Source organism: Rhineura floridana, chromosome 6 (assembly GCF_030035675.1).
Source record: "Rhineura floridana isolate rRhiFlo1 chromosome 6, rRhiFlo1.hap2, whole genome shotgun sequence".
NCBI lineage: Eukaryota > Metazoa > Chordata > Lepidosauria > Squamata > Rhineuridae > Rhineura > Rhineura floridana.
This window is the reverse complement of record NC_084485.1, coordinates 74,661,047-74,684,201: the sequence shown is the minus strand read 5'-3', so window position 1 is coordinate 74,684,201 and position 23,155 is coordinate 74,661,047. Positions and strand designations below refer to the sequence as shown.

The 23,155-nt window shown below is 43.8% G+C and overlaps 1 protein-coding gene across 3 annotated transcripts in view; it reads left to right on the top strand.

Annotated features, from left to right (window-relative positions):
• ITPR3 (inositol 1,4,5-trisphosphate receptor type 3) overlaps nt 1-23,155 on the top strand; it is a 150,007-nt gene that overhangs the window by 36,290 nt on the left and 90,562 nt on the right. The gene's annotated exons all lie outside the window — the stretch shown is intronic.

The window sequence follows — 23,155 nt, the reverse complement described above, 5'->3', positions numbered from 1 at the left end:
TGCTTTGTTAACTGAGTTATTGCTGTATGTGTACATACACACACACACACACACATATGTATATATGTGTGTATCTCCCTCAGATTTGCACATACACACACAAAAACCAAATGTCTACATTTGGAATATTAGTTTTAAGGATGTGCAGAGTTCCAGGTATTTGGAAAATATGCAATGGAGAATCTGGCTGCTCTGCCCTTTTCTCCTCACTGCTCTTTTCCCTCACTGCTCCAGAAGTACAATTAGGTACTTTCTTCCCAAGAGGAAACAGTTTTTAAAAAAAGGCTCTCGTGCTTAGATCAGACAACTTCTCGCACACCCAGTTCGTTCATAAATGGAAGGAGAGGGAATATCAAATTAAAGGTGAGGCCACAGACAAACATCTGGATTGATCCAACACACTGGAATGCCCAATAATATGGCTGGAAAAAACTGATTTTACAGCCCAAATTGAACTCGCTGTATGGACCACTCAATTCACTCATTATACCTTCCAGTTTGTATTTGCAGCAAGATACTGCTCACATGCAGACAAGCCCTGTGTGTAGAGTGTACCACCAAACCTAATTCCTTTCTCTGTCAGGACTCTGTCAAAGATGAAACATGTTTCCAACTTGTTGTTACATTTTGGTGTCTTCAGCATTTTATAATAATAATAATAATAATAAAATTTTATTTGTGAGTCGCCTGTCTGGCTGAATTAACGGCCACTCTAGGTGACTTACATGTACAATAAAATCCAGTATAAAACCAATACAACATACTAATATTTAAAAAACTAAACACCTCTTTCAGGTAATTAAAAACTAACATACCCCAGATTTCCCATAGGCCTGCCTGAATAGCCAGGTCTTTAAAGCTTGGCGAAAGCCTATCAAGGAGGGGGCATGGCGAAGATCGAAAGGAAGGGAGTTCCAGAGGGTGGGGGCCACAATCGAAAATGCCCTCTCTCTGGTTCGCACCAGCCTAGCTGTTTCAACTGGCGGAATCGAGAGAAGGTCTTGTGTGGCTGATCTTGTTAGGCGGCCTAATTGGTGATGCTGGAGGCGCTCCTTCAGATAAACTGGGCCGACACCGTATAGGGCTTTAAAGGTCAGTACCAGCACCTTGAATTGGGCCCGGTAAACAACTGGTAACCAGTGTAGATCTACTAACACTGGCGTGATGTGATCACGGCGACGGCAGTTACTAATTAAACGTGCCGCCGCATTTTGTATCAGCTGTAGTTTCCGGATCGTTTTCAAGGGCAGCCCCACGTAGAGCGCATTACAGTAGTCTAAGCGAGAGGAGACAAGGGCATGTACTACTCGTGGGAGCAGATGAACAGGAAGGTAGGGTCACAGCTTCTGTATCAGATGAAGTTGATACCAAGCTGCCTGACCCACTGCCAAAACCTGAGCCTCCATGTACAGTTGGGAGTCGAGAATGACCCCAAGGCTACGGACCTGGTCTTTCAGGGGCAATTTTACTCCATTAATCACCAGGTCTATATCTCCCAACTTACTCTTGTCTCCCACGAGCAACACCTCGGTCTTGTCAGGGTTAAGCTTCAGCCTATTCCTTCCCATCCATTCACTAACGGATTCCAGGCACTTGGACATGGTATCCACAGCCAACCTTGGTGAGGACTTAAACGAGAGATAGAGCTGAGTGTCATCTGCATATTGGTGACACTGCAGCCCAAATCTCCTGATGATGGCCCCCAGCGGCTTTACATAGATGTTGAATAGCATGGGGGAGAGGATAGAGCCCTGTGGCACTCCACAATTGAGAGGCCAAGGGTCTGAAACCTCATCTCCCAATGCCACCCGTTGGTGCCTGTCAGAGAGATAGGAACGAAGCCACCGCAAAATGGTGCCCCCTATTCCTAATCCCTCCAGGTGATCTAAAAGGATACCGTGGTCGACGGTATCAAAAGCCGCTGAGAGATCCAGGAGGACGAGGAGGGTATGTTCTCTCCTATCCAATGCCCTCCTCATATCATCCACCAAGGCGACCAAGGCTGTTTCAGTTCCATGTCCAGTCCTGAAGCCCGACTGGAATGGATCCAAATAATTTGCTTCATCCAAGTGTGTCTGCAACTGTTTGGCCACCACTCGTTCAATCACCTTGCCCAAGAATGGTAAGTTAGAGACTGGGCGGAAGTTGTTTGGGTCTTGAGGATCCAAGGAGGACTTTTTCAAGATGGGATTTATTATTGCCTCCTTGAGGGCTGATGGCATTGCACCCTCTTCCAAGGATGCATTTACCACTGCCTTGATCCTTTCGCTCAGCCTCTCTTTACTGTTCATAATGAGCCATTATGGGCAAGGATCTAGAAGACAAGTGGTTGGCTTCACTGTAGAGAGCACCTTGTCCACTTCCTCAGAGGGAAGAGGCTGAAATCGATCCCAACGGACCAGAATGCAACTGACCGACTCTAGCTCACTTCCTGTATCCACGGCGCACGGAATCATGCTTTTCAGGCGCTCGATTTTTATTTATTTATTTATTTATTTATTAAATTTATATACCGCCCGACTAGCAATAGCTCTCTGGGCGGTGAACATCGATTTTATCGGCAAAGTGTTTAGCAAATATGTCACAGGAGGCTTCAGAGTATTCCATGGGTTCCTGAGCAACTGGACCGACCAGGCTTTGGACCACTTGGAACAACCTCCTGGGACAACACTCTGTGGACGCAATAGAGGCAGCAAAGAATTTTACTCTTTGAAAGTGTCCGTGATATCTGATTATCTTTTAATTCTTTATCACGGTCACATATATTCAGAATTATTTATTTATTTATTTATTTTATTTGTATACCGCTTAATAATTCAGAAGAAGCCTCTAAGTTGGTTTTTATAGTGTTGTGAACAATCAAACAAAATTATACATTTAATACAATACAAGACATTTGAAAAAATCATCTTAAAAATTAATGTCTGATTGATTGATTGATTGAATTTATTAGTCGCCCATCTGGCTGGTTATCCAGCCACTCTGGGCGACGTATAACATAAAAACATACAAATTACATGAGAGCATTAAAAATCTCAAACAATAATAATAAAACCTAACCCAACATTAAACATCTTAAAAACCAAATCACACATTTAAGACAATACAAAGCATTTTTAAAAAGTATCTTAAACATCAGTATAATCTAAAATAACTAACATAATAAACAATGTAAGTAAAAAACAAGAAATATTGACTAGGGTTCAATCTATTTTAGATCTAATCTTATTTTATCTTTTTAAATGAATCTGATTGTGCCTATAATAAATGGAAGTATAATTTAGTTGGATTGTATCCAATGGAATAGAGAATTTTGTATGTGTGTGAGCCAACAGCCATACATGAATGGAAGAGGAGGACTCGCAGATTCCTGTCATAAGATACCAGTGTAGCCATCTTCCTCCACCTCATCCCCAGGCGTTTGCATGCTCAGTGCACTGCTGTTGTGTCAAATGCATTGCATCTTAGGAGGCCAAACCCTTTAAAGAGTGGTCCCTCTGTATCTTGCATCCAACAGCTCACTCCATGCTAGTGCACAGCAGCTCCCAGTAAAAACAGGAGCAGAGCTGCAGGGTGGCCTGGACAAGAACAGGCTCTAAGGTAAGGCATGAAGGGACCTCCACTTAGAGGGTTGCACATGCAGCATGGCAGCAGCTTTAGACATAGATATGCCCTAGTAGGAAAGCAGAGGCTACACTGGCTTCTTATGAAAGGCCTTCCTGTGCCTGTTCCCCTTGTCCGTGGTATAGGATTGCAGTCTGTGTGTGTTTCAGTCAAATGCCCAGCAGCCTAGAAGCCACTCAAAGCAATGCCAAATCCGTAAAGTTGCTGGGAACTTGCATTGGTTTTATAAAGTCTAGTATATGGCCGGCCTTCCAACCACATTCGCATCAGTAGGGATTTTTCTTTTTAACTGAATGCATTCTCTGATTTCTCTGGCTCACGTACTGACTCTGTTAAATATTTTTTGTTAAATATTTTTTTTGAAGGGAGACCAAATGAAAAAACATATGATTTTAAAAACAACAACTTGAAATTTAAAATTGGTATAGGGGTTGAATAAGTCCTCTTATCAAATAAAATGTAATTCTTGGTTCTCAAGCCTTCCTCTCCCCCCCCCCAAAAAAAGATAACTAAAGGGATAATAATACTTAATGCTTCTATAGCACTTTCAGATGTTTCAAGTGCTTTGCATGTATTATCTAGTTGTAATCCATACCTGTAAGGTAAGTCAGCATTATTATGACCCATTGAGGCTGAGAAAGTCGCTTGCCCAATGTCACCCAGTGAGCTCAGGGGAGATGTGAGATTTGAATCGGGGACTTCCTGATTCATAGCTCAGTTTTTTAACCACCACACTACACCAGCAGTCTTCTATACAATGAATTGATGTATCTCCAAGTGACTTAACATTGCAGGAATAAAGTAACAGCACAGGAAGAAAGGGCACTGTGGGAGTATGGTTGACTTGCTAAGCTCTGTGTATGTTATGCTAGATATTTGAATTTTAATCTTTGCTGGGATGCTGCTTGAGCTCTGTTAACTTATTGGCAACGAAAGCCAGTAGTGCACCATCAAAATCAAACATTAAATGAGAAGCTTGTTGGAAATGTAGCAATGAATGTAAGATGTATAGCTGGGAAGATGAAATTAATCTATTGTATTTCAGTTCAAGCAACATACCCCCAAGGGTATTGGTGGAGTCTCTCTTTCTCACTTTGTTAATGGATGTTTCCACTTGAGCATGAGTGGAAACAAGTTGCTGGTGTGGCTAAATAAACATGATACAGAATTGCTTAGTCTGTTTTTCTAGTGATTTAAGATAAATTTTGGATCCATGTTTTTCAGCCAACCTTTCCTCTGTCTTGATTTCTGACAGCTTCTGTTGATAGGCAGACATGCCATCCCTCACCCCAAATGATAATTCAGCAGGCTGCCAACAAGATCAGAGCTACACACAGTGAGAGGCAGCCTCACTCAAGAACATTACAATTTATCTCTCTCTCTCTCTCTCTTACAATACTAAGAGGGAGGGCTGTAGCTCGGCACTAGAGCATCTGCTTTGAATGCAGAACATCCCAGGTTCAACACCCAGCATCTCAAGGTAGGGCTGGAAGAAGCCCCTGTCTGAATGCTATCAGTCAGCATAGACAGTACTGAAGTAGATGAACCAATGGTCTGATTTGGTATAAGGCAGCTTCTGGTTGTCTTTCTGGAACCCAAAGTTACCACTGAAGCTAAATGTTGTAAAAGGGCAGACAATAGGAAGTACTTTCTTCACACCATGCAGAGCTATGGAATTCGCTGTCACAAGATGTAGTGATGGCCACCAACTTGGATGACTCTAAAAGAGGATTAGATTAATTCATGGTTAAGCCTATCAGTTGCTACTAGCCATGTTGGCAATCTTCTGCCTCCAGTGTCAGAGGCAGTATGCCTCTCAATTGCTGGGAGTCACAGGCAGGGAGAGTGCTCTTGCACTCAGGTCCTGCTTGTGGGCTTCCAGTAGGCAACTGGTTGGCCACTGTGAGAACAGGATGGAGGACTAGATAGGCCTTTAATCTGATCCCACAGGGCTCTTCTTATGTTCTTAAACAATCTGGAAGAACAACTAAAATAGAACAGAGGAACAAAGGCCTACCAAGACTTGCAGCCAAATAGATATGCAGGATGGATTATCTGCCCTAACAGCACAATGTTGCAAACCAAAACATTATGTGAATGCTGAGGACAGATATGACACTGCAAACATTTAGGATTGGTGAGTTGGGTTTCAGAATTTAATTAAGGAACTGTCAGAGCTGGTTGCCAAGAGGGATATGGGCAGTTCCACAGAAAGTCAAGCTGTGAAAAGCATCAAACTGACGAGTTGGGCCATAGTCAATAACTTTATAAGACCAACTGGCTCCTTGTGTCACCTGATTCCTGCTGGGATGGAAGCTGCAATACCACTTTCGGGCCATTGCTGTGGTGATGCTGCAGTGCAGCAGAGATTTGGATAGCAGTTCCCTCTGCTTGCAAGCTATCATAGTGGTGTGAGTGTAAGGCACCTGGAGCTTCCACTAGAGTCCTTGATATGAAACCTTGATGTCTTACAGTGGGGGCAGGGACTGCTGTTGGGGACTGTATACCAAGAATGGGCACTGGCTAGAGTGAAAAGTGGGTGAGGCACCCCCCCTTTCTGACACACTTTTTGCCCCTTCCCACCCTTTCCCCTGTCCTCCTCCACGAGCATTAAATTGGGCTGAGGTTGGCTTTGGAATCAGTTCCAAAGCCATGAATGGAATTAACATTTTTCACATATGTCCAATTGGGTTTTCATTTCCTTTTGGGAAACCTACACCATGAAAAAAGCAGATAAGAGAAAAATCAACTAATTTGAAATGTGGTGTTGGAGGAGAGCTTTGCGCATACCATGGACTGCGAAAAAGACAAATAATTGGGTGTTAGAACAAATTAAGCCAGACTGTCACTAGAAGCTAAAATGATGGAACTGAGGTTATCATACTTTGGACACATCATGAGAAGACCTGATTCACTAGAAGAGACAATAATGCTGGGAAAAACAGCAGGGAGTAGAAAAAGAGGAAGGCCAAACAAGAGATGGATTGATTCCATAAAGGAAGCCACAGACCTGAACTTACAAGATCTGAACAGGGTGGTTCATGACAGATGCTGTTGGAGGTCGCTGATTCATAGGGTCGCCATAAGTCGTAATCGACTTGAAGGCACATAACAACAACAACACACCATAATCCTATGCATGTGTACTCAGAAGTGAGGCCTATTGAGTTCAGTGGGGCTTAGTTTGAGCACATGCTTAAGGTTGTAGCCCTAACCTCATTTTCCTGAGCAGTACTATCTGCCTTATACCTAGATATTTTATTGGAGAGAGTGAGTGCTAAAGGTATAGTAAGTGTGAAACAGCAAAAATATTTAAGTAAGTAGTCTAAGGCTCCTTCCACACTCAATTTTTTCTGGAATTGCGATTGTTTCTTCATCTACTTTTTATGGAGAATCCAGATGCTGTTGTTGCCAAACCATTGCATTTTAGTGTTTTCTGTAGTATGTTGACCATCAGTGTTTTTTTAGATATATCATCTGGTTATTTCCTCCCTGAACACATCCATAAAATGTCATTACAGCACCTATGTGAATAGGTAAAGTGTTATTGAGGCTTTTCAGTGTTCTCGTGCCTATAATTAAAATCCTATACACACTTACCTGTGAATAAGCCCATTGAACTGATTGGGCTTACTTCTGAGTAAAACTCTGTAGGATTGTACTGCAGACATCCCTTGGGGGTTGCAGACATGATACTAGGAGACGAATAAATCTGAGTTGTTCCTGTCTGGCATATTTCATCCATACCTTGCTTGACTCAACTTTTGATAATTATTTCCTATCCATACAAGGGCCATGGATTTTGAAGTATCTCTTTGTGGTGTGTTGGCTGCCTGATGCTCTGTTCCAAAGGAAAAAGGTAATGAGTCAATGAAAGGGCAGGGCAACTCTTGGCCTGTGAAACTGGATGCCAGGGCCAAAGCAACCACACAAGCAAATAAGATTTTTGGACTTTCTTTCTAAAACCATCCCTTTTATTAGTCTTTGCTCATTAAAAACCAAACCAAACCCAGTTTCACTAAGTACTGAGCAGTTTATTTCTTTGCTCAACTGGGCTTCTCTTTTGACCTGTCTTGTCATAGAGTACTCTGGCATGAGAGTCCTCCTAAACCATTTGGGTGCTAAACCTATGCTCCCCCTGCACCTATCTATGTACCAGGGCCAGCCCTACCATTAAGCGGAGCGAGGCTGACATCTCAGGTGGCAGATACTGGTGTATGTATGTGTCAGTCGCAGCCAGGAGCAGCCCCTGGTGGCAGCTTCCTTCTCAGCTGCAGTGCTGTGTTGCGGACAGAGCTGTGTGAACCATCGCCTGCTACCTTCATGTGCAGTGGACAGAACAAAGCAGAAGAAATACTTGAGGAGTCAGATTGGAGCCCCACCCTTGTTTTTGGGAACTGACCATGCAGTTCCAGGGTCTTCATAATATGAAGACATTTCTCATGACCCTCTTTAGTTCACTGACAATTAACAATATTTATTTATTCATTCAAAGCATTTACATCCTGCCTTTCCTGGACATTTCAAGGTGGCTTACAAAAGTGGAAAAATACAAGTACACTCCCTCAATAAATAATAATAATTTTGAATATAATAAACATGCAGAAAACATAATTAAAAAAAAAGTAGGAGCAGAGGACTGTCAGATAAAATTGCTAAGGACAGCATTAAAAACCCATCATTTTAGAAAACTTTTTAAAAAAATTATCCTCATGTTTGCATTCTTCTGTCTCCATGTTAAGGAGAATGCAGCTTTTCAGGGGGAATGCAGCCCACAGCAAACATGAGAAAACAAAACCATAACCTGAATTCTTCTGAAATACAAACATTTGACCTATTGCTCAAGCAGTAGCGTACATTCCAAGCAACATATGCATTCTGCAACATTGTATACTGGTCGTGGGATGTAAATATCTTCCAGCTAATTGTAAATTGAAACAGAGTAATTGAGATCTTGCATCAATTTCACCAAGGCCTGTTGCTCTTGCTTGTATCACAGTTTGATCCAGTCTTTTTATCCTTGCCTTTTGCTTCCACAAATATCCTCTACAAGGGAAACCTATAGATATAATTGTGTGTGACATTGCAACCATTTCTTTTCTTTTTTTATTTTGCATTTGAGATGGAAAGAGATGCTCTATGCCATTGTCAGGAGAATTGGCTGCCAAATGTATGCAAATGTTTATTTTAAAATATATCTAGGCTGCTTTTCTAGACAATGCCCATCCACAGTGGCTTCCAGCAATAAAAGAACTGCATAACAAAAAGACATCATTAAAATACAAAAACCATCAATTAGGTTTGACTTGCTTATGGATTTGACTTGCTTATGGCTTATCCACACGGGAGCATACCTTTGTACTAAAGACGCTGCTTTTACGGTCGTGGTAGATTTGGAAGGTCCACACTTGTTAGCTTCAAATCTGCTGTTTTCCATTCACACTAGTAGGCATTCTTCTGAGAAGGATTAGTGTTGCTGTTTCTTTGTGGCCTTGCCCTCTAATTTTACATGTTTACTCCCTGAGAGTGCCTTGGTGTGCAATTGACAAGAAAAACTGAAACTGGCTAGACCCCCCTCCCCTTCTCCATTGTCCAAGCCTTAGTGAAAGGCAGAGGGGGGAGGGGAGTGTGAAAGGCAAAGTAGGCAGCAGCTGTGGCAGCTTTTGTGGGTGGCAGAGAAAGAGTGAGTGAGTGATGGGGCATAAGAGAGCCTGCCCACTAAAAAAAGCATCGAAGCAAGCACCTACAAGGAGGAGTGCAGCGCAGCTGAGACAGTTTTTCTTTTCCTTTTCACATTATCAGTGGATTGGGTTAATATGGATTTAAAGGGGAAAACTGCATGATAGCTTCTGCTTGCCTGCAACGTCATGTGAATCATGTGAATTACAAGGGGATGCAAGTAGCACCACACACACACTAAATCGTTGTGTGGATGAGCCCTATGTGTTCTATGATATTTATACTGATGCAGTTATTGACATAAAAAATTGCCCGTTGCTTGTCTGTTTCTTGTCCTTCTCTTGTTTCCTGTGCCACAGCTCAGAATGGAAACACACAGGAAAATACAACAGAAATATGCTGTCTGAGTTTGGGGTGGAATCTTTCCAGATCCTGCCAGCTTTTCTGTATGCACACACTCACACACTTCTTTGGCTTTCTAGATCTTATGACACTGGCTACACATTGGGTTTCTGAAGTGGAATGAATCTCATACATAGCATGAATCCTCAGATATTTAAGATTTGCCATCCTGCAATTTAGCATATTTGACCCTGAATGCAATGCCATCAGGACTTATTACTACTCCAGGGCTATTTCTCTTGACGTCATGGGATTTTAGTAGGAGCAGCTTCAGGTTACTGCAGTGAAACCTCTGCAAGCAATAACATAGTCATCAACACAACTGGTCCAAACATCCAGAAGAACCTCACTTTCTTGAAAGCTGCCTGAACTGATACCGTTTGTGTTGACTTCCAGCTGCCAGGAAAATTCATTCACGGGCTATATCTAACCATGCTCTGTTAGCTGCCCAGAGAGATTCATTTAAAAATATAATATTCCATGATATTATCATTCACATCATAGGATTAAAACTATTATATCAATTACTGGTCTTCGGCACATACTATCAGATTTTTAGGGGTCTTTGGGTTTCTTTAGTCCAATTGCTTCCTGGGCAATTTATTAAAAAAAGAAAAAAGAGCAATTCAGGTTCTCTGTCTGAGACAAAAGCCACATTTATTGTCAAAAAGAAAGAGACGATCTGTTCTCCAAGCAGCATAGATAGGTATGTTGGTGATCTATAGCAGACTACTAAACAACCTCCAAATTAAATTAAATTAAATTAAATTAAATTGAACTAAAAATTCCAGGGCATGGAGTTCTTTCTACTGAAATGCCCAGTTTTGGACCTTGGCATTTCTTTGACTGTATTCATCTGAACCCCCTCGAGTCTCTTGTTGACTGAACTTCAAAGATCAGAAATCATGGGGAAGCACCATAACTCAGCAGTAGAGCATCTGATCTGCCTGCAGAAGGTCCCAGGTTCAATCCCCAGCATCTTCAAGTAGGACCTGGAAATATTCCCTGCCTGAAACCCTGGAGAGCCACTGCCAGTGGACTTCCATAGATGGACCAGTTCTCTAACTCAAAATAAAGAAGCTTCCTATGTCCCTGTGCTAGTCTTTCATAGTGAAACTATTCTGGCATAACTTTTTAAACACACACATCCTAGTACTGGTACTGGTAAAATTTATTGCAATCTTAGCCATAGGCCATGGGCAAACAAAATAAATACAAACAAACATAGACAAACATATACCATTAAAAGATTCGTTAAAACCTGAGAATCTAAAGGAGACTAAGGGGAACAACCCTACTGGGGTATATCATTGGTAAATTTCACTCTCAATTTTTGTGCCGCTAGAGCAAAGTTAGCAACCGCTAATGTTACTTCTTTGGAATTATCAGCCAAAAGCTCAAGCGCCAGTTCATCTGTTGGACGAGATGCAAAGGGGACTAGAACAGGGAGTAGAAATTTACGCCTGGGGTCTTCATATAATGGACAGTGGAGAAGGTAGTGTAAAATCTCCTCAATAGCCTTACAGCCATAGATGCAAAGACGTTGGGAAGTTGGAATGCCGCGATATTGGCCTTCAAGGTAGGCCGAGGGCATTGTTTGAAATCTGAGGGCGGTATACGCTCTCCTAATGGGAGCGTTTGATAGAACGCCCAGATAATCCGACAGAGAGTGGTTAGGTTTTATACGTGGAAACCAAATTGAAAATGGGGCCATCGCTATAGTAGCGCGGTCTTGATTGGCATCTTGGTCGAAGATCCAATTTCGTAGTGCAACCTTACTTAATTCAAGGAATTTACTATGGGGAAGATTATATTTATCGAGAATCCCCTGGCATTCTTGAGCCCACCCGCCAGATCGTAGTTGCTCCAACCAGGACTGTTTAACCAAGGAAGAATCATCCAGGCTGGCAACACGAAGCCAATAGCGCAGGTAAGCCAGATCGATATGCGCAGAAAGTGAAGGAAGACCAAGCTCAGCTCTTAAATGAGTGGCAGGGGTCCCCGGTGGGAGGCCAAGGGTTTGCCTCATAAATGTATTTTGGATGGACTCTAATTTAGACTTGGCGAGGACTCCCCACAGTTCAGAGCCATAAAGAATTTTCGGGAGAATTTTAGCTTTTAAAATTTTAACCATGGGGACAACCAACTGACCACCACGAGTGTAGAAGAATCTTTTTGCTTGGCCTAAAGCGCAAGAACCCCCAAGGCTTTTATCTGAGGGGTCCAAGAAAGAGTGTTGGAAAGATGAATACCTAGATATTTGAAGGTTTGAACCTGTTCAATCGGGGCACCATTTATTGACGAAGAGGTTTGGGTCCTCATAGATTTGCCACAAACCATTATTTTAGTTTTAGACTGGTTGACCATAAGTTTCTGTATTAGACAGTACTCCTCCAGTTTCAAGATCATGCGTTTGAGACCGACTTTGGTTAAGGAGCATAAGGCCAGATCGTCAGCATATAGTAGGGCAGGAATCTTCCTCAGGCCGATTGAAGGCAGGAAAAAGGCAGGCGAAGAAAGCACCTCCACAATATCATTAATGAAGAAATTAAATAGGAAGGGGGCCAAAAGGCACCCTTGCTTTACTCCTCTGTGCACCGGGATTTTTGGTGAGAGGATGCCATTTTTCCCTAATCGTACCTGGATTACATTGGACTGGTGGAGGGCCCTAATAAGCCAATAGAGCCTTTTATCAATGTTAGTCTGGACCAATTTTTGCCACAGTAGCTCTCTGTCTACAGAGTCAAATGCTGCGGAGAAATCTACAAAGGCAATATATAAAGACTTAAAGGATTTAGTTCTTGTTTTCCTAATTAGATGGTGCAATATGAATGCCTGATCAATTGTGCTTTTATTAGATTGAAAGCCGGCCTGTTCTTCGCATATAATTGAGCTGGTAAGATCCCAGTCCCTCAACTTGTTTAGTAATAGTTGGCAATACAACGTCATAGGCACATTCAATAGGCTGATGGGGCGGTAATTTGAGGGGATCGCTGGGTTGCCTTTTTTAAAGATTGGAACCACAATACTGGTCAACCAGCCTAACGGAATAGCGCCAGTGTTATTAATATATATAAAAAGGGAGGCCAAGAGTGGAGCCCACCAGGATAAATCCTGCATCAGGAAGTCTGGTGGAAACATATCTTCCCCAGGGGCTTTTCCCGCTCGAAGAGACGTGGCTAACTCCCTAGCTTCTGCAGTTGTTACCAAAGGCCAGGCAGGGAGGCCAGCCAGGGCGTCAGCTATGGCCACCGTGGAAGAGTATATGAATTCCCAAAAATAGAGTGAAAATGCGCTATCCACACCTCCTGTAGTATAGGAGGAATGGGGGTGTAATTATCTGACCCGAGGCTACCTTGTAATAACTTCCAGAATTCAGCCTCATTGCCTGTGCTCACGGCCATGTCCAGTGCCGCCCAATTTGCTTCATAAAAGGTTTGCTTCTTGCCTTTTAAAAGTTTTTTATAAGCTCTTTTGAGAGATAGTAATGTGTAGAAAGTGTCTGGGCAATTGGTAACCCTAACTAGTCTAATTTGTTTAATAAGTTGCTTTTTTGCGCTTCTGCGCTCTTTATCAAACCAAGTTTTTGGCTTTAAGGGAACTGAGGCAGTAGTTAGTGATGCAGTCTGGGGACTAAGCTGGGCTACTATGGCCTCGTATGCCCGTAGGCTCTCCTCAGGGACAGTTATGGTCATGTGTCGTAGATCGGCTAATAAGTCCGATGCCAAAAGGCGATGAGCGTCTAGGCCTATGTCTGGGGACCATCTGAGGCGTTTTAAACCATAAAGCTGGTCTAAATAAGGAGCCAGGCAGGGAGCAGCTTGATGTTTAGAGGGGGGCAGAAGAACTAACTTTAAAGGTAAATGATCACTTTCTGGTCTCGAGATAACAGTAAATTCTTTGACCCATTTTATCAATAAGGGGGTACCTAGAAAGTAATCAACTACACTAGCACCAGCCCGTGCTATGTAGGTGAAAAACCCTTTAGAGGAATCTAGAGGAGAGCCATTTAAACAAATAAGATGAAATTTTAGAATCAGATGGAAAAGGGCCATACCGTACTTACTAACAACCTTATCTCTTGCGGATCTAATTAGGAGAGGAAAGCCCTCAGGTGGTTCCCAGGGGCTACCATTAATGTTGGGATAACTGTGGCCCATCCTGGCGTTAAAATCACCGCCTAAGAGAAGCTCATATGTAGGATAATTAGCCAGGAGTGCATCAAGGAAATTCTCCAAGGGGGGCCAGGGGGATCTCTCCATTGCAGAATTAGCTGGTGGAACATATATATTTAAACAAATAAAGGGAGGGAAACCTGCGACAGTAAGACCTAATGCCAGGCATGTGTCTGGGGCATCCATATTGGGTAGGACGACATGACAGTCAAGGTTGGTAACCAACAATATTGCCAGGCCGCCTCGCCCACGACCTTTACTACCATATTTCCTGGCCGGTTTCGACCAAGTTTTAAAACCTTAAAGCAAAAGTGTCTCACCCAAGGTAAGCCACGTTTCCTGCAAGAGGATGATGTCGTATGATTGTAGTACTTGACATAGCTCCAAGTCTAATGTCTTGCTCTTCCAATCAGCAATGTTCCAGGAGAGTAGTCTCAGGTGGGTCCTGTCATGAACCTGTAATGGTCATGAGTTATTAAAAAGCTGATGACAATACTTTGGTTCCAGAAAGGGACTCTGGGAGATGGTTATAGTCAGAAAAGACAGGCCTTGCCAATTTGTAAAGTTAAGTTTCATTTTCCCAGCTGAAGACGGTTAGAAGAAGCCTTAAACAAGCTGCACCTGTTTATCTTTGCTGATTAGCAAGTGCCTGGCACCCAAGGTCATCCTTGGCCTATGCAGTTGGAAAACACCGTTGGGAGGGGGGCCTGAAGGCGCGAAAATGTGAGAAACATCGAGAAGAAAGTTACATCAGTCAATTCCTGATTGGTCAATTAATCTTGGACCGTTAGGATCTTTTTCCCTTAAGTATAGGGCTAGGGACCCACAGCCTTTGTTCTCTGTTCTCTGCCTATGCTGACTGGCACCAGAGTTCCAAACCTTTTCTGCCTTATGGTTCCTGGGGTTGCTTATGGGAAGGCAACCTATGTCTGGTTCCATTGCTTTATGTTGAACATCCATCTCTCTTAGGAGAGGTGCCACGCAACCAACTACCGCGTATGTAAGTAGTTAGGTGAGCTAGTTTATTATTTTCTTGTTGTGTGTATGAATTCTCTTGTAAGAACCTAAACCCCTGTTGGGTGAATGGTCTTAAAGGATTACTTGCTGCTATATGATATGTGCACTTATATATTTTAATAAAGCTACTTCTATTTAACCTGGTGTGTTCATTTGAGAGAAGGGGTGGTTCTAAATTCAGTGTTTTGACCCAATCTCAGTCACTCACTACCAAAGAGGGTTAAGAAGTTAAAAGCTTGGATTTTAAATGTTAAACCAGAGGTGCCTGGCAAGGAGTGTAACTGTGACTCTTGCCTTTTAGGACCTTGGTTTTATATACCTTCTGGGCTCAGAGATCCCCTGGCTCTGAGTAGACCAGTATACAGGGGTGGTGGCAGCCTACCTTCTACCTTGCAGGGTTGTTGTGAGCGTACACAGCCTTGGCAAGGGTGAAGTAATAGCTTTTCGGTTCCAGTCTCATTTCCCTAAGGGTGGGGGTCTGAGCCTGATGCATGTTCCCGGGACCCTGAGGGTCGGGCGGGCATGACATGGCTGGCAGTGGTGAGGATCGAAGCCATTCCTGCTCTTAAGTGAACACGCTGTGTGAGATAAGTGCATTGCAGCAAGTTGTAAATTTTAAAGAGACTTCTGACACAATTGTTTGTTACTTTGGGTAGTAAGGTTAGTGCAGAATGTCGCAAAAGATAAAAACCAGATCTCAAAAGAATGGAGCCGAGGATGTGCTCCTGGCAGACACTGCGTTGCCTAGTCAGCTTGCTCAGCTGGAAGAAGGCGCTGCTGCTCTGTCGTTTATACCTCAGCCTTCTGTGGATGACAAGGAGTTCGTGTCTAAGCAAACTGAGGATAGCGAAGATGAGGAGGAATCAGATTTGGATGAGGAAGAGCTGCCTAGGAGCATGCAGCGCTACCTGGCTAAGCAAATGAAGCTGTTGTCCCTGCAGTTCAAGGCTATGGAGGAAGATCGCCGGAGTAGGGAAAGCTTTGCTCGTGAGATGCAACAACCGCGAGGAGGAAGACCAGACCTCCATAAAAAATCCTTTCCGACCTTTCGTGAGACAGATGACATCTTTACCTTCTTCCAAGTTTTTGCTCACTCTTGTAGAGATCAAGGTGTGCCTAAAAAGTACTGGATGAGTGCTTTACGCATTAATGCTGAAGGCCAGTTGAGAGAACTGTTGAACTCTTTGCCACTGGAGTATGCAGATGATTTTGACTACTTTTATGCTTTAGCCAAGTCTCACTTTGCGCTAACATCAGAGGATTGTTTTCGGCACTTAGAAGCAGACCAGAAGAAGTCTCGGGAAAGCTTCTCAGCCTTTGCTGCACGGATGGGCAGAAATGTGGAACGTTGGGCTGACACAGCCGAGGCTGTAACCCGAGAGGAGGTTTTAGATCTGTTTGCAAAAGAACTGTTTTACAGACGCCTCCCTCGAGATTTGATGGCTCTGGTCAGAGACCAGCAGCCCCGTTCTCTGACTGAAGCAGGCATGCTAGCAGATCGTATGTTTAAAAACAGAGCTGGAGAAAAGTATACTTTGTTTCGGAGACCGGAGTACGTTCCTGTGAAACCGCCGAGGCGAGAGACCGCAGGTATGCAGAAACCAGGGCAACCGGCGAAGGAAGAGAAAGGGGGGCCTGCTGGCTACTTCAAAGTGTTTTCCGCCCGGCCCGAGGCTGCATTGCAAGAGAAGCCCCGTGGAGAAATAATTTGTTTTAAATGTGGGCAAATTGGTCATAAGGCTAATTCCTGTTCTAAAACCTTGTCTAAGCCCAATCCTGCTGGAAGGAAGAACCCAAAGGTTGCTCCAGTTGCACGCGTGAGAGACTTAACGTCCCCTGGAGCGGAACCTCCTGAACTTTCTTCATGGTCGTCAGCCGAGGAGAATGAAGGAGCAGAATCGGATTTTGTATTTTCTGCCCCAAATTCACAAGACCGTCCTGAGACCCCTCGTGGACCAGTTGTTAAAGCCCTGTCGGTGAGTGTTGTACAAAATATATCCGGGGGCCAAGAGGGAGAAGAAAAGGATGGTTTGCTGCAAGGGAGGGACTGTCCAGAACCTCTTTCATCGGAATGCAAGGAATGGGTTCAAACGCAGTTTTCAGAACCCATATATGTTAACTGTATTCAGGTCATGGGACGGGTAGATTCGGGCGCAGAGCTCTCCAGTGTTGCTGAACACTTGGTGAAGCCAGAGCAATATGTCCCTGACTTACAAGTGACTGTCACGGCGTATGGACCCAGGGCCGTGCAAGCTCGTGTGGCCGAGCTAGTGCTTTCATACAAGAATTGGACTGGGCGCCATAGAGTTCTAGTTCATTCAACCAACAGTTTGTGGGACGTTTTGATAGGAACAGACCTGCTCTTCCTGCACCATAAAGAGACTGAACGTAGGGCGGAGAGGGATGCTCTTGCTAAGTCTCAAGTTTTGTTAGACACCTGGAAAGGTAGTGGGAGAGAAGCCAAGGCTTTAAAGGAACGGGCTGTGTGCTTGCCTAAGCCACAGAAAGAAAGTTCGCTTTTGCAGCCCAGGGGAGGGGGGCTGATGGAATGTAAAGTGCCGCCTGTTGGCTCTCAAGGAACTAAGACAGTTCTAAAAAGGAAGGAAAGCCTTCAAGGTTGTAAAAGCAAAACAGAAGTTAACCCGGCTGTTTTATTACCAGCGGAGGAATCTGAGCCTCCTAATAGACATTTAATTATGGCCTGTACCAAGGCGTGTGAATTTGCAGAGGATTCTTTGGATTTGGTTACAGAGAGCCAGCAAGCAGGGGGGATAACTGAAATTACCCTGCCCGAAGGTTTGACTCAGGAGCAACGAAGGCAATTAGTTCAAATCCTGATGGACTTTAAACCTATGTTTTCCAGTAAGCCTGGAAGAACTGACTTGGCTATTCATTCCATTAACACCGGGGATCATCCCCCTATGCAAGCTTCTCCGTACCGAGTTATAGGACGGAATGCAGAGGTGGTAGAGAGGGAAATTCAAGCTATGCTGGAAATGGGAGTTATTGAACCCTCTACCAGTCCCTGGTCCTCCCCTATTGTGCTAGTGGCTAAACGGGAAGCTAATGAAGTGCGTTTCTGTGTGGATTACAGGAAGCTGAACCAGATTTCCCAAGTGGATCCGTATCCTTTGCCTAGGATGGACCATTTAATAGAAAGGCTGGGAGCAGCAAAATACATCACTACACTGGATTTAACTAAGGGATATTGGCAAGTGCCTCTAGATGGGGACGCTGCTGTGAAATCTGCTTTTGTCACGCATATGGGCTTGTTCCAGTTCAAGGTTCTCCCATTCGGACTTCGAAATGCTCCAGCCACGTTCATGAGGCTTATTAATTCTGTGATTAATGGCCTAGGTGAATTTTCTTGTGCGTATCTGGACGATCTGGCCATCTTTAGCCCTGACTGGAAGTCGCATTTGAATCATTTGAGAATTGTTTTACAGCGACTGCAGGCCGCTGGACTAACCATCAAAGCGCAGAAATGTCAATTTGGTCTGGGGGAAGTTGTGTATTTGGGCCATAGGGTGGGGCAGGATTGTGTCAAACCCCTAGAGGCTAAGATCGAAGCTATTCAAAATTGGCCTGTCCCTAAGACCAAGAAACAGGTTCAATCCTTTTTGGGGTTAGCCGGCTATTACAGAAAATTTGCCCCACATTTTAGCAGTGTTGCTACCCCTCTAACTGAACTGTGCAAAAAGACTATGCCAATGCGTGTCATTTGGACTGATAAATGTCAAAGTGCTTTTGATGCTTTAAAGACGATGTTGGTAAACTATCCTGTTTTGAAAGCTCCTGATTTTTCAAGCCCTTTTGTAGTTCAGACGGATGCCTCTAACTTTGGGCTTGGAGCTGCTTTGCTACAGGAAGATGCTGCTGGAGAATTGCACCCTATTGCATACATTAGTAAGAAATTGCTTCCAAGAGAGCGCAATTTGGCTACCATTGAAAAGGAGTGTCTTGCTTTGGTTTGGGCTCTTGATAAGTTACGCCCGTACCTATGGGGACGTCATTTTCAATTGCAGACAGACCATTCTCCTTTGTGTTGGTTGAACAGGATGAAAAACTCCAACCAAAAATTGTTACGTTGGAGTCTGGCCCTCCAAGATTTTGATTTTACAATCCAGTTCATAAAGGGGCGTGATAATATAGTAGCTGATGCTCTATCTCGCCTATCTGTTCCAGTTGATTGATATTTGATTCATGCCTATTTCACTGACTGATTTCCCGGCTCTGATGACCTCTGGACCGTTTTTAGACCTTGTTTTACTCTTTTATGCTTTTAACATGTTTTATGGACTTTTTAAAGATTTTACGGCTTATGACCTTTTTTGAACCCGGACCAGTTTTGGATCACCCCATTTTTTATTCTATTTTTTTTATTTTTTTTTTATAATAAAGTTTTCTTTTTTTTTGTTGGGGGGGGGTGTTTTAGGGGTCCTCTATTTCTTTTCTTTTTCTTCCTTTACTGTTTGTTATATTGTAACTTTGAACCTAATTAGAAGGCATAAGACAAGAAGTAGCTCACTTGCTTAAAATGTATTAAATTGTTTTTTTTTCTTTCTTTCTTTTTTATATGCTGTATTGTAATGTGATGGAATTTTTTTTGATTGTTCCCTTATCCCTGGTTGCTGTGGCGATGACGCAGAACTATTTAGAGTTCTGACATCATCTTCCCAAAAAGGGGCGTGTCATGAACCTGTAATGGTCATGAGTTATTAAAAAGCTGATGACAATACTTTGGTTCCAGAAAGGGACTCTGGGAGATGGTTATAGTCAGAAAAGACAGGCCTTGCCAATTTGTAAAGTTAAGTTTCATTTTCCCAGCTGAAGACGGTTAGAAGAAGCCTTAAACAAGCTGCACCTGTTTATCTTTGCTGATTAGCAAGTGCCTGGCACCCAAGGTCATCCTTGGCCTATGCAGTTGGAAAACACCGTTGGGAGGGGGGCCTGAAGGCGCGAAAATGTGAGAAACATCGAGAAGAAAGTTACATCAGTCAATTCCTGATTGGTCAATTAATCTTGGACCGTTAGGATCTTTTTCCCTTAAGTATAGGGCTAGGGACCCACAGCCTTTGTTCTCTGTTCTCTGCCTATGCTGACTGGCACCAGAGTTCCAAACCTTTTCTGCCTTATGGTTCCTGGGGTTGCTTATGGGAAGGCAACCTATGTCTGGTTCCATTGCTTTATGTTGAACATCCATCTCTCTTAGGAGAGGTGCCACGCAACCAACTACCGCGTATGTAAGTAGTTAGGTGAGCTAGTTTATTATTTTCTTGTTGTGTGTATGAATTCTCTTGTAAGAACCTAAACCCCTGTTGGGTGAATGGTCTTAAAGGATTACTTGCTGCTATATGATATGTGCACTTATATATTTTAATAAAGCTACTTCTATTTAACCTGGTGTGTTCATTTGAGAGAAGGGGTGGTTCTAAATTCAGTGTTTTGACCCAATCTCAGTCACTCACTACCAAAGAGGGTTAAGAAGTTAAAAGCTTGGATTTTAAATGTTAAACCAGAGGTGCCTGGCAAGGAGTGTAACTGTGACTCTTGCCTTTTAGGACCTTGGTTTTATATACCTTCTGGGCTCAGAGATCCCCTGGCTCTGAGTAGACCAGTATACAGGGGTGGTGGCAGCCTACCTTCTACCTTGCAGGGTTGTTGTGAGCGTACACAGCCTTGGCAAGGGTGAAGTAATAGCTTTTCGGTTCCAGTCTCATTTCCCTAAGGGTGGGGGTCTGAGCCTGATGCATGTTCCCGGGACCCTGAGGGTCGGGCGGGCATGACAGGTCCCAGAGATGGTGGGGCGAGCAGAGCCAGTGCCTGTACTGGGCACCTGGCCAGGCATGGTAAGCAGACATTTTGTCCTTCGAGTAAAACAAGATTGCTGTCACGGCCACGGGGTAAGGATGTTTATTTCAGGAGTTAGGGTGCTCACATTTGAAATAATCCACGGAGTTTGTAGCATCAGTTCTGGAGAGTGTGGCTTGGCCTTATACGTCTTGTTGGGCGAGCCTAGCTCCTCTGTTTGTAGCTAGCGCATCTCTAGCCAGGTGGGGTCTCTGTCGACCTTCATAGGAGGTAGAGCAGCTTTACAACGGATAACACTACTTGTCAGCCTAGCTCCGCTGGTTGCAAGAGACTTGCTGACGTTGCACGGAGATCGAGGCTGCTGACTAGATTGTTCAACAGAGTCCGTGGCTGGAGAATTGCTTGGGTCACCCAGGTCGGTGGCTGGACACTGTAAAGAGTCCATCGAGCATACTTCTGGCCGTACGCTAGTTAGGCACTCTATAAGCTGAGTTAGTCTATTAATGATTGCCACTCGTTCAGATTTAGGCAATCGACTGTAAGTTTCCATAAGGTGCAATTCTTCTGGCTCAAACCCCTCCTGTAGCAAGGATGTTATCTCTAGAACAGGCCTAGAGGCCGAGTGTTGCTGGTAGACTTTGGAGTCGCAAGCAAAAGAAGACTCGTGATTTAATAAGCTGTTAGAAGACGCCTCTGACATAGCGCCACCGACACCGAGCCGTTTATCAGGGCTGTTGAGTAGCAGTTTAGGGGGGCCATGTTCATAAAGTAGCGTTGTACCACAATGCCTCACTTCCTTAGCTTCTCCCTGGCGTTGAAAATCTGATTAGCAATAAAGGAAGTTTGAAATGTAATAATGAGTCGCCAGCAATTCACATTGGAAGACAAGTTGATCATATGCTTGATGTAATTTGTGCGATGAGAAGCAGGCAAAAATGGCCTAAGGCAGGTGTCCAAGTGCGGTATGCTCGGGGTTAGAGGCCAGGAACCAGGCGCCCACGGGAGGCACGTAACCGCAAGCTTTTCTCGGATCAATTTTAGTTTCCAAGAAGTTGATCTTTGGGGGCTTGCAGTATTTAGAGATGTAAGAGGGATTGGCCTCTGCTCAGCCGGTAAGAGCGAGAGACTTCCCATTGGGGCTACTCTACCTTCACCTTGTGGAGAAATTATGTTTCCCTCCTTCTGGGGTAGGCCCTTTTTTGGAGCGGCTTTTTTTCGTTCTTTAGTAGGATTATGCTGGACTGTTGATGGCTGGCAGATAGGAGAGTCCAGCAGTTTAAATAATGGTTTAAAATTCATTTTCCTTGTTGGACCAGATTTAGGATTTTTAACATTCTTTGATTTTTTTGGTTTTCTAGCAGACTGGTACGTCGCGGCAACCTTGCCTTTCCGCCTAGGTGCCTGGTTGGACAGATCAATGCTAGTTAGAGAGCCAGCAGGTGAGCCAGGGTCTTTGGATTTCTCACAGAGAATTGGTCCTATAGCCTGGACCAGCGTAGTTAGCAAGCTATTTGTTTCAGCAATATATGCTTTGACTAACTCCAGTTCTTCCATCACTAGCGCGCCCCACCCAAAGGAGAGTGTTTTAGATCCAGATGGAGTCGGATTGGTCATAGACTTATTCGTGGGGCTATTCACGGGGAGGGGCGCCTGTAGCTCGTGAGGCTCCTGTATCGAATTGATGGTAATCACCTCCGTGGGGAATCCATCGGTTTTCGAGCCGAGAGAGCAATTATAGCCTGCGTCAAGTAGTTCCTCCGCCAGGCTTTTGGCACCTAAAGCATCTCTGAATGGTTTATTTGACAAATGATAGTCTAATGACCAGTCATAGGAGCTTTCCGGTAGGGGGCTAGCCTTCTGAGCATTTGGCTGAACAGATGAGATAGACGAGATTTCTGACTTAAAGGGGAAATACTGCGTAATCTTCTCTTGCTGATTAGCTGGCAAAGACTCCTCCACCCAAGGAGATATGCCGAGCTCCTGGCATTTCTTCCTTGTATAAACCATTTTGCACCAGCTCAGGAAAGAACTTTGAGGTTGAAGTTGTAAGACGGTCCCCAGCGATAGTAAGTTCCCTTTTAGGATTCCTTTCTTACAAAGTTTTACTTTCACTCTGCCACCCTTGGCCTTCCCGAACTGAGGGGCTCTTCACTAAATAATACAACTCCTTAATATCAAGGTCAGGGTTGCAGACTTAAAATTATTAAACCTAATACAATCTCAAAAAGCTGCGCCTTCCAGTGTAAAAACAGAGAAGACGCCCACTCTGAAACAGAGAACCGGCTTCTTATCTCGAGAGAGCTGCTAAAGCAGGAATGTAATGTAATAGAATAGTAGTTTCGGAATGCAACTGCTCTTGGCTCCCACGGCCATAGAGATAAAATTTCTGGGGCTCATTATAAACAGAATTACAGGGTGTTTAAAGTTCAATCGAGGGGAGAAAGCCA